Genomic DNA, 14,682 nt, shown 5'->3' with positions numbered 1-14,682 from the left:
CAAACCAGGCTGTCGTCTTGTGAAACAGAGGATGTAAAGAATCTAGCTAGCTAAACAATTACTGCAAATTGAATGTAAAATTGTGTAAGCTTGCCTTGCAACGCAGCTGAAGTAACATAGCTAGCTAACTATTTACTTGCTTATTGTGTAGTGGAGGATAAAAATAACCGTATACCTATGGATGTGTAGCTAGCTACAGTATGTAGCCGATCTGTGTATGGACCCTAAAAAGTTTGGTATGAATATTAGTTCAGAACCTATCTATGAACCTCAGCTATCATAGTTGTTGTATCAATTTCAAGTCTGAATGACATTAACCTCTCTTGGGAAGGGGGCAGTATTTTCACGTCCGGATGAAAAGCGTGCCCAAAGTAAACTGCCTGTTCCTCAGGCCCAGAAGCTAGGATATGCATATAATTCATATAATTAGATTTTGATAGAAAACACTCTAAAGTTTCTTAAACTGTTAAAAGTATGTCTGTGAGTATAACAGAACTTATATGGCAGGCGAAACCCCGAGGACAAACCATCCCAAAAGAATGAATGTTCAGCCTACCACTGTTTTCAATGGCTGTCACTTTTATTATAAGGCAAAATCCTCCCAGATTGCAGTTCCACTAGATGTCAACAGGGCTTCCACTAGATGTCAACAGTCTTTAGAAAGAGTTTCATGCTGGTTTTTGGAAAAATTAGAAATTGTAGTTTTTCTAGGTGGCTCCCATTTTGGCTGTAGTGTTTCCAAGCGCGTGGAAGAGAACGCGTTCTTTGGTATTTTTCGCAGGTAAAGACAATAACGATTCTCCGTCTTAAATTGTATTGTTTATTTACGTATTAGGGTACCTAAGGTTTGATTATAAACGTTGTTTGACTTGTTTGGAAAAGTTTATTAGTAACGTTTGGGATTCATTTTGTATGCATTTTGATGGAGGGAAACTGGGTGGATTATTGACTGAAGCGCGCCAGCTAACTGAGTTTTTATGGATATAAAGAAGGACATTATCGAACAAAAGGACCATTTGTGATGTTACTGGGACCTTTTGGAGTGCCAACAGAAGAAGATCATCAAAGGTAAGGCATTTATTATATTGCTATTTCTGACTTTCGTGGCGCACCTGCCTGGTTGAAATATGTTTTTCATGCTTTTGTATGCGGGGCGCTGTCCTCAGATAATTGCAAGGTGTGCAGCGGCTGGATTAACAAGAAGTTAAGCTTTATTTTGATGTATTACACTTGTGATTTTATGAAAGTTAAATATTTATATTTCTGTAGTTTGAATTTCGCAATTTCACTAGATGTTGGTCAGGTGGGACGCTACCGTCCCACCTGCCCATAAGAAGTTAATGAAATTTATGGATAGAGTAGAATATAATACCTTTATTGTGCCAAGGATGCAAGTCCTATATACACATCTACTGTAGTTATTACCACGTATGAGATTCCCACATTGTAGCCTGTACATTAAATATATTCACTGATCATGTACTCTTCCTTGGCAAATAAAGGTGAGGTTCAGGTATGAATCTCTGAGACATTCTTTTTCAGTCATATCAAACTCCATTATTTGAATGATGCTGTGTCTGCATGTATGTATTACAATTATACACTTCAGCAGTGTTTACCACTTCTGCTCCTGGGACATCAATGATTACACATTGTAACTTTGCAATAGACTAGAGACATGATTGATTTCTAATTCATATATACAGAAAAAAACTATGCATATCTAACTCCATCTGCATTAATCTGAGGACACAGGATAGTATTTCAATTAGACACTTAATTTCAACCAGTGGAGAATGTGAAACACTTTATTGAAAGAAATTCATTATCCAGGTGTTATAAATACATAAATGCATTATAATTATGATAATTGTAATATTATAAATACAAGTTTAATCTGTACTTCAATGCACATATGGTGTGCATTATAAAACGGGGTAGAAAGACGAGGTGGGGAGAGAGGTGTAGAAGACAGAAAGGGAAAGAGGTAAGAACAGTGGCAGACAGCATATGATTCATGAGTTACAGTGCTACCCACATATTCTCTCAGTTCATCACAATTGCGGTGTCTCCTAACCAGCCTTGGGCCCCCAGTTGGCCCAAATGATATCTTAAGAGCTGGTGAGGTGGCAATGACTGGACTGGCTTTCTCTCTCACATCAAAATATACCTGCAGACGAGAGAGCATAATTAAGCCTTCAGTCATCTTAAGTCAATAGGAGAAAAGCAAAACTGATCTTCGATCATTAACTCTGGGACTACTACATCTATGTCTGTATTTTAATGTAAAGCATCTCTTTAATATTACTTCCTGTTGACCCGACCAAGTGACATCTCACCTATGACCATGCTGTGCCTTCTGTGTCAGCCAGTTCAGATGCTGGAGGGGTTCACCAAAACAGCTGATATAACCTAGAGGATTTAGGGAGAAGGGGGAGAGGGATGAAGTGAAGAAGAGAGACTGTTATTGGATACAGAGTACTTTTTGCTGAAAAACAGACACATGAGGACAAACAATAGAAGATAATGTCAATAGAAGATACTGTATGTGACGCAGACACCTATCGGAGTGTACCTGAAACATTTAAATATAGAGGGCTGTGTCTCACCACTTGCTTATTGCAAGGCTAACCCCCAGGGAAATCATAACTTGGCAGCAACATATAGTCCAGTGAAATTGGCTGTGTGAATGTGGTGTAAATCTGACAATTAGCAGCTGACATCTTAAGGGTTTTTTAATTAATGCATGTGAGACAGGTTCCATGTACAACAACACAGGCAGAGATGGAGAAAATGAACACAGAACAGTTTAATTACCTTTGGTTATGGACACTTTTGCCAGCAATAAAGCTTCCACGGCCTGTTCTTCGGACAGTGAACATCTGGCAATATCTACATTTTCGACCCCTTGTTCAGCTCGCTCTCTGAAAGTAAAGAAAACAGCTTATTTTTTATAGATATGAAAACAATAACTGAAATATGACCGTTCAATCTAAAGCAGCAGATGTCATTTTTAGGATACGTCAATACAGCCCAGTGGTGCTTACCTGAGATGCCATCTTCGTAGGTGTCCGTTTTGACTTCCTTTGTGTCGGAAAAAAGTTGCTTTCAGAACAATTATTTTTGATTGAAAATAAAAAAGCTTTTGCTCTCGACAAAAAGACACAAATGTACCTCCATAGCATATAACAATTTGCCTGTGAATAACCACACCTTCATACAAACATGCTAATGTATGCAGAATTCTTGACGCACAACCGAAGATGCTGCCATATCCTTCCAGCACACCATCAAGCGAGCCACTCAGAAGCAGACTGATGACGTGGAAGAGGCAAAGAATGAGATGGGAACAACAATTTGTTGCAAGTTGGGGAGGAGGGCTAATAGCTGAACAATAGACTATTCAACCTTTACTAAAGAATAGTCTAATAGCCGAGCTAGGTGTGAAAAACCCCCCTCCTGTCACAGACCAGTTTTGCCCTAACGACCAAGGGGTAGCTTGCTACTCAATGAAATAAAGTAATGACTTTTCAAATAAGTTACCTTACACTTTATGTTGGCTGACAATTAGTTAGCTACGCTGTCCTTACGAACCACTAGCATATCATTACAGCTGTATGTACCGGTATGTTAGCTAGCTCCCTAACGTTAGTAGTTATACATTAATCTTGCCAGTATATTAACTATAGGCTATCAAACTACCCAACGTTTATTGACTTGATTATTCTTGTCATTCTTAGCTTAGCTAAATGGTATAGACGTTGTGCTTTCTCAATGGTCATTCTGGTGCTTTCGTAAATTCACTCTGGCTATCTATAGGCTGGACAATAGAACGAGTCAAAATTCACCCAAGGTTGAAAAACGGCTTAAGAACGCTGGCTAAACTGGAACACTAGCGCGAGCCCATAGCAAATTGATGAAATCGAACGTTCGCAGAGCCTGTTTTGACTGGAGTGATGCTTAGAATTCCATAAAAAATGTATCCTTTTTATTTTACCACTACAATCTGTTCGTCGGACTAAACTGGAAAAAAAACTACTTGTGTAGAAAGTAAACATACGCACCTCGATGGTGTCAACTGTGCTTATGTCTGCGTAATGAAAAAGTAGGGAAAAAATAAAAGCTTCTGACTATGTCTGGTCTAGCGATCAATGACAAATGAGCTCGCTGCCCAGACTTACATAATTACAAAATGGAGATTCTCCTGATTAAAATGGTGCCCGTGTAACAGTTTAACTTCTGTCCCTCTCCTCACCCCTACCTAGGCTTGAACCAGGGACCCTTTGCACACATAGACAACAGCCACCCTCGAAGCATCATTACCCATCGCTCCACAAAAGCTGCGGCCCTTGCAGAGCAAGAGGTACAACTACTTCAAGGTCGCAGAGTGAGTGACGTCACCGTTTTAAACGCTATTAGCGCGCACCCCGCTAACTAGCTAGCCATTTCACACCAGTTACACCGACTTGAAAAAAATCGAAATATACACATTGTAAGATATTTGGCGAAATAGACAGACATGCCTATATTTCCCCCATAGGAAACAATGGGAAGACCGCAGAGTTCCAATATTATTTTTGTTGTTTACATTTTGTTGTTTACATTTTAACTATAAAACAATGTGAGCAGGTCTCATTGCCAACAGTAGCAAAGCAGGCATTGTGATGTTGAACAATAAGCTGGAATAGAATGTTCGGAAGGCGATTTGGTGCCATGGTGCTCAATAGAACTAATAGGAGCTGGCAGGGTGAAAAATGCACTAAAATAAGGCCTTTTTATTTTCACAATTCTTTCAAAACAACGGCAAAGCTGGGATATATGGTCATATTATGAAAATGGGCTCCACGGCGGATGCAATGAACTAGTTTTTATTAGATAAGAACGTTGTTAAAAATTTCATGTGTCCAGCCTACTATCTACACGGATTTCAGAGCACTCTCGTCTGAGTGTACCAGAGTGCAGAATAATTACTTTACGAGCGCTCAACACCCGTTGAATATGGCCGGTGTCAGTAAACATTGGAAAAAAAGCGTAATTAAATTGTTTCCAGCATCACATTTTTAGTCACCAACGCTCTGGTTAACACGAAAACTGCCTTACTAGCTCTGCTAGGGCAAGTAAAATGGTCAGAGTGGTCTCATTTGTGTCTGGAAGTAGCTAGCCAATGTTAGCTTGGGTGCTTGACTGCCGTTGTAAGGCCAGAACGCTCAAATCAACCCTACTCCTCGGCCCGAACGTCCAGTGTGCTCTCCGAGAGCAAAACAGTCTGATTTTACAAACTGACAATTTGTTTCTGAATGGAAACACCATAATATGAATCTAATTAATTAAGCCAAATTTCTTAAAACCAATCCCATATACTATGTTATTACAAAAAAGGTTTTAAATTCTCTGGTTTTGCTACCAATATTAACTGGTAAAACAGAGTCATCTCCAATACGGAATACTATCAAATACTTCTCAAAGATGTCCTCTGGTGGTAACTTGCAGTAACAGAAGAAATGGATGAGAATTAAATGACATGTCACAGAATGCTTCAGCAGCACGCAGGGTGTGCCGCAGTATGACACAACTTTTAAAGGAGGAAGCACTGTACACACACACTGCAGACTTTGGACTGATCTGAATTTTATGTAGGCTAATTAACTTATGAAGCTTATTAAGTGAGCAAACTTAAAAACACTTTAATAGTAAGGGGATATCTGCAGGGACCAACTGTGTTTCAATGTGGGGTGGCAGATAGCCCAGTGGTTAGAGCATTGGACTTGTAACTGTAAGGTTGCAAGATCAAATTCCTGAGCTGACAAGGTTAAATATATATATATGTGTATTTTAGAAATCTGTTATTCTGTCCCTGAACAAGGCAGTTAGCCGTCATTGAAAATAAGAATATGTTCATAACTGACCTGTCTAGTAAAATAACTAAAATGTGACACTTAGTCTGACCAATTGTTGCTGGCATTGTGACTCTCTTGGTAGAATGGACAATTCTCCCATCTCCAAATTTGAAAGCTCTGTTGCTTGGTGTTTCAATCATATTTTGTACTTCTTTCATATCTAGTTCACTGACATAGCTATCAAGCCCCGTTATTCCTTCCACCTACACAAAACAACATGCTACATGGGGGCACATAGTGCAAAAACCTTCCCTCCCCAACACATGAACACCCCCCTCCCTCCCTTCTACCGGTATTAGCTTCAATGATGAACAAAAAAAAATTAAACAGAATGACCTTCACATTCCATGCTAGAAAATAAATTATTCAATGTTAAAACAAATAATAAAAGTACATTACTGAAGAAAGTAATAATGAGGCAGCTAAGGTGACGTCTCCAGAAACTGCTGAAAGTCCCCCCAGACATCAGTAAATTCAAAGGGTTTATTACATAAATTGTACGTTATTTTTTCAGATGGAATATAGTAAGTTAGTTATTTTAGCCACATCTGCTTGCTTGTCACTCTTCCATATAATAGCTGTGCATTTATTGGCTGCAATGACTGCCAATTTAATGAATCTGGTTTTGCTACCAATATTAACTGGTAGAACAGAGTCATCTCCAATAAGAACAAGGGAAGGATCTAGTGGTACCGTCATATTAGTGACCTGTGATAAGATCTGAATAATGTCTTTCAAATAATTGCTTAGTTCAGGGCAGGACAAAAACATCTGCATAAGTGTTCCCACCCCTGTTTTACACCTTGGGCAAAATGTTGAATATTTAGAATTGATCTTATACAGTCTTCTCTGTGGTGTAAAGTAGACCCTATGTAAAATATTGAATTGCATCAACTTGTGCCTTGTGTTAAATGAAAGATGCTGAGCATCTAAAACGAGCTTTCCCCATTTCTCATCCTCAAAAATGAGACCATGGTCATCATGCCACTTCATGCAAGCTTTCAGAGGTTAATCGTTCCCCAACAGAGCTTGAAGACTAGAGTACATGTAAGAAATGAAACCTTTTACCCCTTTCCAGCCACAGTTTATCAGTTATAGGTTTACTCATGGACTGAATCCTACCTCCCAGCTAAGTGGCAATATAATACCTAACCTGTAGGTACTTGAAGAAATTAGTTTGAGGTAACTGAAAATGAGATGCCAGTTGTTGAAAGGATAGTAGTTCACCTTCTCTATAGAGATTACCAAATGTTTTAAATCCTTTGTGGAACCAAGAAAATGTAAAACCATCTCTCAGGGCTTGGGATAAGATGGGGTTATTATAGAAAGGTGATTGTTCATATATACAGTTGAAGTCGGAAGTTTACATACGCCTTAGCCAGCCAAATACATTTAAACTCAGTTTTTCACAATTCCTGACATTTAATCCTGGTAAAAATTCCCTGTTTTAGGTCAGTTAGGATCACCACTTTATTTTAAGAATGTGAAATGTTAGAATAATAGTAGAGAGAATTATTTATTTCCTTAATCACATTCCCAGTGGGTCAGATGTTTACATACACACAATTAGTATTTGGTAGCATTGCCTTTAAATTGTTTAACTTGGGTCAAATGTTTCGGGTAGCCTTCCACAAGCTTCCCACAATAAGTTGGGTGAATTTTTGCCCATTCCTCCTGACAGAGCTGGTGTAACTGAATCAGGTTTGTAGGCCTTGCTCGCACATGCTTTTTCAGTTCTGCCCAAAAATGTTCTATAGGATTGAGGTCAAGGCTTTGTGATGGCCACTCCAATACCTTGACTTTGTTGTCCTTAAGCCATTTTTCCACAACTTTGGAAATATGCTTGGGGTCATTGTCCATTTGGAAGACACATTTGCGACCAAGTTTTAGCTTCCTGACTGATCATTATGGCCAAACAGTTCTATTTTTCTTTCATCAAACTGGAGGACATTTCTCCAAAAACTATGATCTTTGTCCCCATGTGCAGTTGCAAACCATAGTCTGGCTTTTTTATGGCGGTTTTTGAGCATTGGCTTCTTCATTGCTGAGCAGCCTTTCAAGTTATGTCGATATAGGACTCGTTTTACTGTGGATATAGATACTTTTGTACCTGTTTCCTCCAGCATCTTCACAAGGTCCTTTGCTGTTGTTTTGTGATTAATTTGCACTTTTCGCCCCAAAGTATGTTCATCTCTAGGAGACAGAACGTGTCTCCCCCTGAGCGGTATGATGGCTGCGTGGTCCCATGGTGTTTATACTTGCGTACTATTGTTTGTACAGATGAACGGGGTACCTTCAGGCGTTTGGAAATTGCTCTCAAGGATGAAACAGACTTGTGGAGGTCTACAATGTTTTTTCTGAGGTCTTGGCTGATTTCTTTTGATTTCCCCATGATGTCAAGCAAAGAGGCACTGAGTTTGAAGGTAGGCCTTGAAATACATCCACAGGTACACCTCCAATTGATTCAGTCAAATGATGTCAATTAGCCTATCAGAAGCTACTAAAGCATGACATCATTTTCTGGAACGTTACAAGCTGTTTAAAGGCACAGTCAACTTAGTGTATGTAAACTTCTGACCCACTGGAATTGTGATACAGTGAATTATAAGTGAAATAATCTGTCTGTAAACAATTGTTGGAAAAATGACTTTTGTCATGCACAATGTCGATGTCCTAACCGACTTCCCAAAACTATAGTTTGTTTTAACAAGAAATTTGTGGAGTGGTTGAAAAACAAGTTTTAATGACTCCAACCTAAGTGTATGTTAACTTCTGACATCAACTGTAGATCTCAGCCCTTCTGTTTGTTTACAGACTTCAACCCATGTATTTAAAATGTTTTTAATGAAAGGGTTGTTTATGAGACCTAGCAAAGCTTTAGGTGGGCTAAGGTATAGATGCCAATGTCGCAAGGGTCCAACACTCTTCCTCTATCTCAAGAGGGTGAACTTGTTGTATTTTGTCACACCCACACAGCTTTTAACTGAGATGTCCAGTAATACAACTGGAAGTCAGGTAGTCCTCCTTCCTAGTATGGTTTGCATAAAGTTGTCAGTTTCACTCTGGGGGGTTTCCCTTTCCGCAGAAATGAAGAAACCTTCCTATTAAGTTGTTTGAAAAAAATTAGGAAAGGGCAAGGTTTGAAAAAGGTACAAGAATGTTTACACAATTGACCCACCCAATAAGATAAATTGGTAAATCCCACTATCTATCCAATTCTTCCCCAACCTTTTTGAGAAGTGGAGTATAGTTCAGTTGATATGTCTTAATAATCTTAGAAGGAATTTGCAATCCAAGATATGTCATTTTCTGAGGTTTCCAAGAAAACGACTGGTCTAAGATTGGGTTCTGCATAGCTGCCCTGTTTTATATCCTGAAAAAGTCCCATATTCTTTCAGGATGTCAACTAAATTTCAGAGTAAAAGTTCTGGTTTAGTGAGGTAAAGCAAAATGTCATCAGCATATCGAGATCAGATGTTCACGCCCACCTATACGAACACCATGGATGGATGAGATCTTAAAACTTTTGTCAGTGGTTCTTGTTACGCACGCCTCTAGAAAGAGGGAACGCAACACCCTGCTACAACTTAACTCTCCGTGGTGTGAAAGAGGTATGGGAGTGTAGGTGTGAGTAAGGATGACAAAAGGCAGAGAATACCATTTACAGGGAATTTATTCCTTCACACGGTAAGTTTGGGGAAAAGGGTCTGGACGGAACCAAAGCAAAGAAAGTAAATATCAAAGCCCCCTCTCCTACCTTACCTGCCTACCCACTACTTACCTAACTAGCACCACCTGGTGCACTAACCAAAATACAGGGGATGGTCCGCCCAGGTCTTACCTAGTGTGCATAGACAATAAACTACTATGGGTAATGTATGCCCCGCGGGAAAGAAATGTAAGTAACAATTCCAATAATCCAAACACTGCGTCTTATTGACACACAACAGACTTATCCAATCAGCTACCTCAGCAACAACTAACAGAGTACATACCAAATCTCTTAGTAACAACCAATATATCTCTCTCAGGCGAATATATCTTGCTCAGACGAAGTTGTCTATTTGGCTAACAAGGAGGAACAGGGTCAAAGGTGGGGGGATAACAGACCCTTTACTATTGTTTAATGGGATGGTCTCTGCGCGCCTTAGGGTTGAGTTTGAGTTCTATAAAATGATAAAAAGTGTGGAGATGTTTCAGGAGATATGGTGTGTTGGGGGGGCTGTCTGTATAGCTGGGGAAGATGTTTTGAATATACGGTTGTAGGAGTGGGTATTGTGATGTTGGTTTGTATCATGTGGTTGCTGGAAAGGCAAGTATGGTACATGTATGCATCACAGGATGTATTTTTTGGTTTTATTTTTAGGGGGGGGGGGGGGTGGTGAGTTTTAAATGAAATGAGAATGGTTCAATAAAGACAAAGTCAAAGTCTCTCTCTCTCTCTCTCTCTCTCTCTCTCTCTCTCTCTCTCTCTCTCTCTCTCTCTCTTTCTCTCTCTGTGTGCATGCTGGGAATTTTTGAGTGTTTGGTGAGGAGGACTCTGTCCTAACTAACTTTCTAGACTCTTGTCTTGATCTTTTCCTTACATTTTACTTTCTATGGTGTACGTTTGTTTTAGCGGTATCCACAGTTTTTTTTCAGAGTTAGGGTGGAAGAGGACAGAGTAAGTTTTCTGGGGTTTGCAAGGTGTGGTATGCGCGATGGCTTCTCAGCCTAGCGCGGAGGAGACGCTGTCGATACGGCATGGATTCAGGTGTGTTCCTGAGAATGGAGTTAAGGTGGAGGAGGTTCTGCTCGCGGTCGGCGACCAGGTAGGAGCTGAATTTATACATTCTGCTTCTAGAATGAACAAAGCTGTGGTTGTGTTCATGAAGAGAGAAAATTTGGTTGGTAGGCTAATTGCTAGCGGAATATTTGTAAGGGATGTGTTGGTGCCAGTTTTACCTCTTTCTACCCCTTCGACAAGAGTAGTCGTTGCAAATTTACCTCCGTTTATTACGGACGATCAGATCAGGAAAGAGCTGAGTCGTTTTGGTAAGTTTGCTAGCGGGTTTCGTGTACTGTCGGCAGGTTTTCAGGCAGCTGCTGTTAAGCACGTTGTTTCGTTCCGGAGGCAAGTGTTTATGTTTCTGAACAACAATGAGCAACAGCTAAATGTGCATTTTAAAGTGAGGCATGGGGAGGGGCTCTATGCAGGGTTTGCCAGCACAGACAGTCTACGGTGTTTTGAGTGTGGGGATTTGGGGCATAAGAGCTTTGCATGCCCACATAAAGGCCGTAGACAAAGTGAGGGTACAAGCGCTGGTGGGGGAAATCGAGATCAAAGTGCAGGGGGTAATGAGATGCAGACAGCAGAGGCTGGGCCTAGTCATACCAGGGATGGTGGGGTAGCTGAGGCTGGGTCTAGTAAGGCAAGAGATGGTAGGGTAGAGGAGGCTGGGTCTAGTCAGACTAGAGATGGTGGTGTTGCGGAGGCTGGGTCTAGTCAGACTAGAGATGGTGGTGTAGCGGAGGCTGGGCCTAGTCAGGCTAGAGATGGTGGGGTAGTGGAGGCTGGGTCTAGTCAGGCTAGAGATGGTGGGGTAGTGGAGGCTGAGCCTTGTCAGGCTAGAGATGGTGGGGTAGCTGAGGCTGGGCTTAGCTATAATATGGAGGGTGGTGTAGAGGATGCTAAGTCTAGTCAGGTTATGACAGTGGATGAGGAGAGTACAGTGGGGAAGTATAAGAGACTAGGGGGGAGGAGGAGGGTGCCAAGTGGAAAAGGAAAAAGGGTGTGGTTAAAGGCACAATGGAAACTTTGCCTGTTGCTGTGGGAGATGCCCTGACCAGAGAGGAAGGGCAGGTGGTCAGGGTGGGAGATAGAGATGAGGAGGAAAGTGAGTCTGAGGAAGAGGATGAGGAGTTATTCTTTTCAGACTCCTCTTCAATGGGCCCGGAGCTGACAGCCAGTCAAGCAGAGGGGTCTAAGTACACGTTGAGAGAACTGACAAGGTTCCTGAATGAGACCAAGGGGAAAAAAGTCAATCTTGAGGCTTTTTTCCCTGATTCAAGAAAGTTTGTACGATCAGTACAACATGCTGTGAAAAATGAGGGGCATGGTGTCCTCTCGCCCAGGAAACGGTTTAGGTTGAGGAAGTGGGTCACAACAGTGCGTAAGGGTCTACCTTCGGACACTGTTTAGATGTATACTTTCTTTCTGACACTGGGGTTTTTGAGCTTTGCTATTGGTCTCTTTCTCTGCTGGCTTTTCTCCCACTTGTTATGGAGACTCTACGGGTAGGCTCGCTCAATATAAATGGCGCCAGAGATGCGGGAAAGAGGAGTGTGTTGGGTGAATATGCAAAACAAAAAAAAGTACAGGTGTTGTTTCTGCAGGAGACACATAGTGATGTATTGAATGAAGTCGATTGGGGGCTCTGGTGGAAAGGGGCAAGTGTGTTGAGCCATGGGACAAATCTTAGTGCAGGAGTGGCAGTCCTTTTTGCACCGGGTCTGTCTGTAAAAATTTGCTCCTCAAAGGAGGTGTGTAGGGGTAGGCTCCTTGTTGTTAAAGCAGAAATTAACAACATGGGGTTTGTCTTTATAAATGTGTATGCGCCTAACACAGGGAGAGAAAGAGGGGTTCTATTTGGGAGTCTTAGACAGGAACTCTCACAGGTAGCTCCTGAGGAGACACTGGTGGTTGGAGGGGACTGGAACTGCACAATGGATTTTACAAAAGACAGAAATGGGGAAGAGCCTCATTCAGTGTCAGTGGGCGTGTTAAGGGATATTATTAATCAGTTTGACCTAGTGGATGTTTGGAGAACTAAACATCCGAACACAAGACAGTATACATGGGTGAAGGTTTTTGGGGCTAGGGTGAGTGCAGCCCGACTTGATCGGTTTTATATGTCTAGGAATCGGAGCAATAGGCTGTTGGGCGCTACCATTCTCCCGGTGGGGTTTTCCGATCATCACATAACCATGGCTCGGCTGTCTATTTCACCAGGGCCCCGGCAGGCATCCTATTGGAAATTCAATGTAAAGCTCTTACAAGATGCCACTTTTTGCGCAGGTTTCCAGACCTTCTGGGAAAGGTGGAGGCAGCGAATAGAGGATTATGAGTCTCTGAGCCAATGGTGGGATGTGGGGAAAGTCCAAATTCGGCTTTTCTGTCAACAGTACACAGCTCTCTCATCCTCAGAGGCTAGGAGAGTTTTGGGGGAACTAGAGCGGTGTATTAGTGAGATGGAGGTACAGATGGTGGGGCAAGGCAATGTAGGCCTCCAGGCTAATTTAGCTGAATTACGCAGGGACCTGGGCAGTTTTTTCCAGGTTAAAGCAAAGGGAGCACTTGTAAGAGCTAGATTCTCCATGCTCAAGGAGATGGATGCTCCCAGCTCCTTCTTCTTTGGTTTGGAAAGACAGAGCAGTGAAGCCAAGGGTATGCGTTGTCTACGGCTGTCTGGTGACCTCTGTGGTGTTTTGAATGTTTTGAATATACGGTTGTAGGAGTGGGTATTGTGATGTTGGTTTGTATCATGTGGTTGCTGGAAAGGCAAGTATGGTACATGTATGCATCACAGGATGTATTTTTGGTTTTATTTTTAGGGGGGGGTTGGGTGGTGAGTTTTAAATGAAATGAGAATGGTTCAATAAAGACAAAAAGTCTCTCTCTCTCTCTCTCTCTCTCTCTCTCTCTCTCTCTCTCTCTCTCTCTCTCTCTCTCTCTCTCTCTCTCTCTCTCTCTCTCTCTCTCTCTCTCTCTCTCTCTCTCTCTCTCTCTCTCTCTCTCTCTCTCTCTCTCTCTCTCTCTCTCTCTCTCTCTCTCTCTCTCTCTCTCTCTCTCTCTCTCTCTCTCATCAACAGAACACTGGTTTATATAGCTGTAGGTGGGGTTGATAATTGGAGACAGCTGCGTCCTGACGAGGGGGTGGGGTCAGCTCTCCAATCAGCAATGGGGCCGACCAATCAGCTGCTTGTAGAGAATTTCAGGAAACCATTTCCTGAAATACATACATGAATATACACAAACCACAACACAGAAACTGGGGAACGTAACATTTCTATACCCAAAGAAAAAAAGAGAGGACTAGCAGGACAACCCTGTCTTGTACCACGTGATAGGGAGAACTGTGAGGACAGCTTCCATTAATCCGGATCTGAGCTACCAAACATTTGTACAGTAATCTAATCAGACCTACATACTTAGGTCCAATAATCATCCTCTGTAAAACTTCAAACAGTTAGTTCCATTCTAAGCAGTCAAAAGCTTTTTCCGCATCTAATGAAGCCACCACTACAGGTTCTTGATCATTCTCTACATAATGCATAATATTAAATCGTCTTCTGATATTATCAGGAGATGAGCGGTTTCTTACAAAACCTGTTTGGTCCATATAAACCAAGTCAGGAAGTACCTCATCTAGTCTAAGAACTATGAGATTTGCAAGAATCTTATATGAAGTGTTCAATAAAGATATTGGTCTATTCGACCCACAAAGCAGAGGATCTTTCCCAGGTTTTAACAAAACTGTGATCAGTGCCTGTTCAAGTGTGTCTGGGAGCTTTTCTGTCTCTATGGCATAATTAAACATATTGCAAAGAAGCTCAATTAGTTTGGGTAAAAGGATAGATAGAATTCAATAGGGAATCTGTCTAACTCTGGTGATTTTCCCCCAGTAGTGTTGAAAATTGATTCCCTAATTTCCTCAGATGTAATCTCTTTCTCCCAGTGCTCCCTATCCTCATCAGTTAAAGTTTGTAAATTGAGTTTGTTCAAAAACTCATGCATTGTGGCAGG

Source organism: Salmo trutta, chromosome 15, assembly GCF_901001165.1.
Source record: "Salmo trutta chromosome 15, fSalTru1.1, whole genome shotgun sequence".
Taxonomy (NCBI): Eukaryota; Metazoa; Chordata; class Actinopteri; order Salmoniformes; family Salmonidae; genus Salmo; species Salmo trutta.
Note: the sequence above shows the minus strand (reverse complement) of the source record.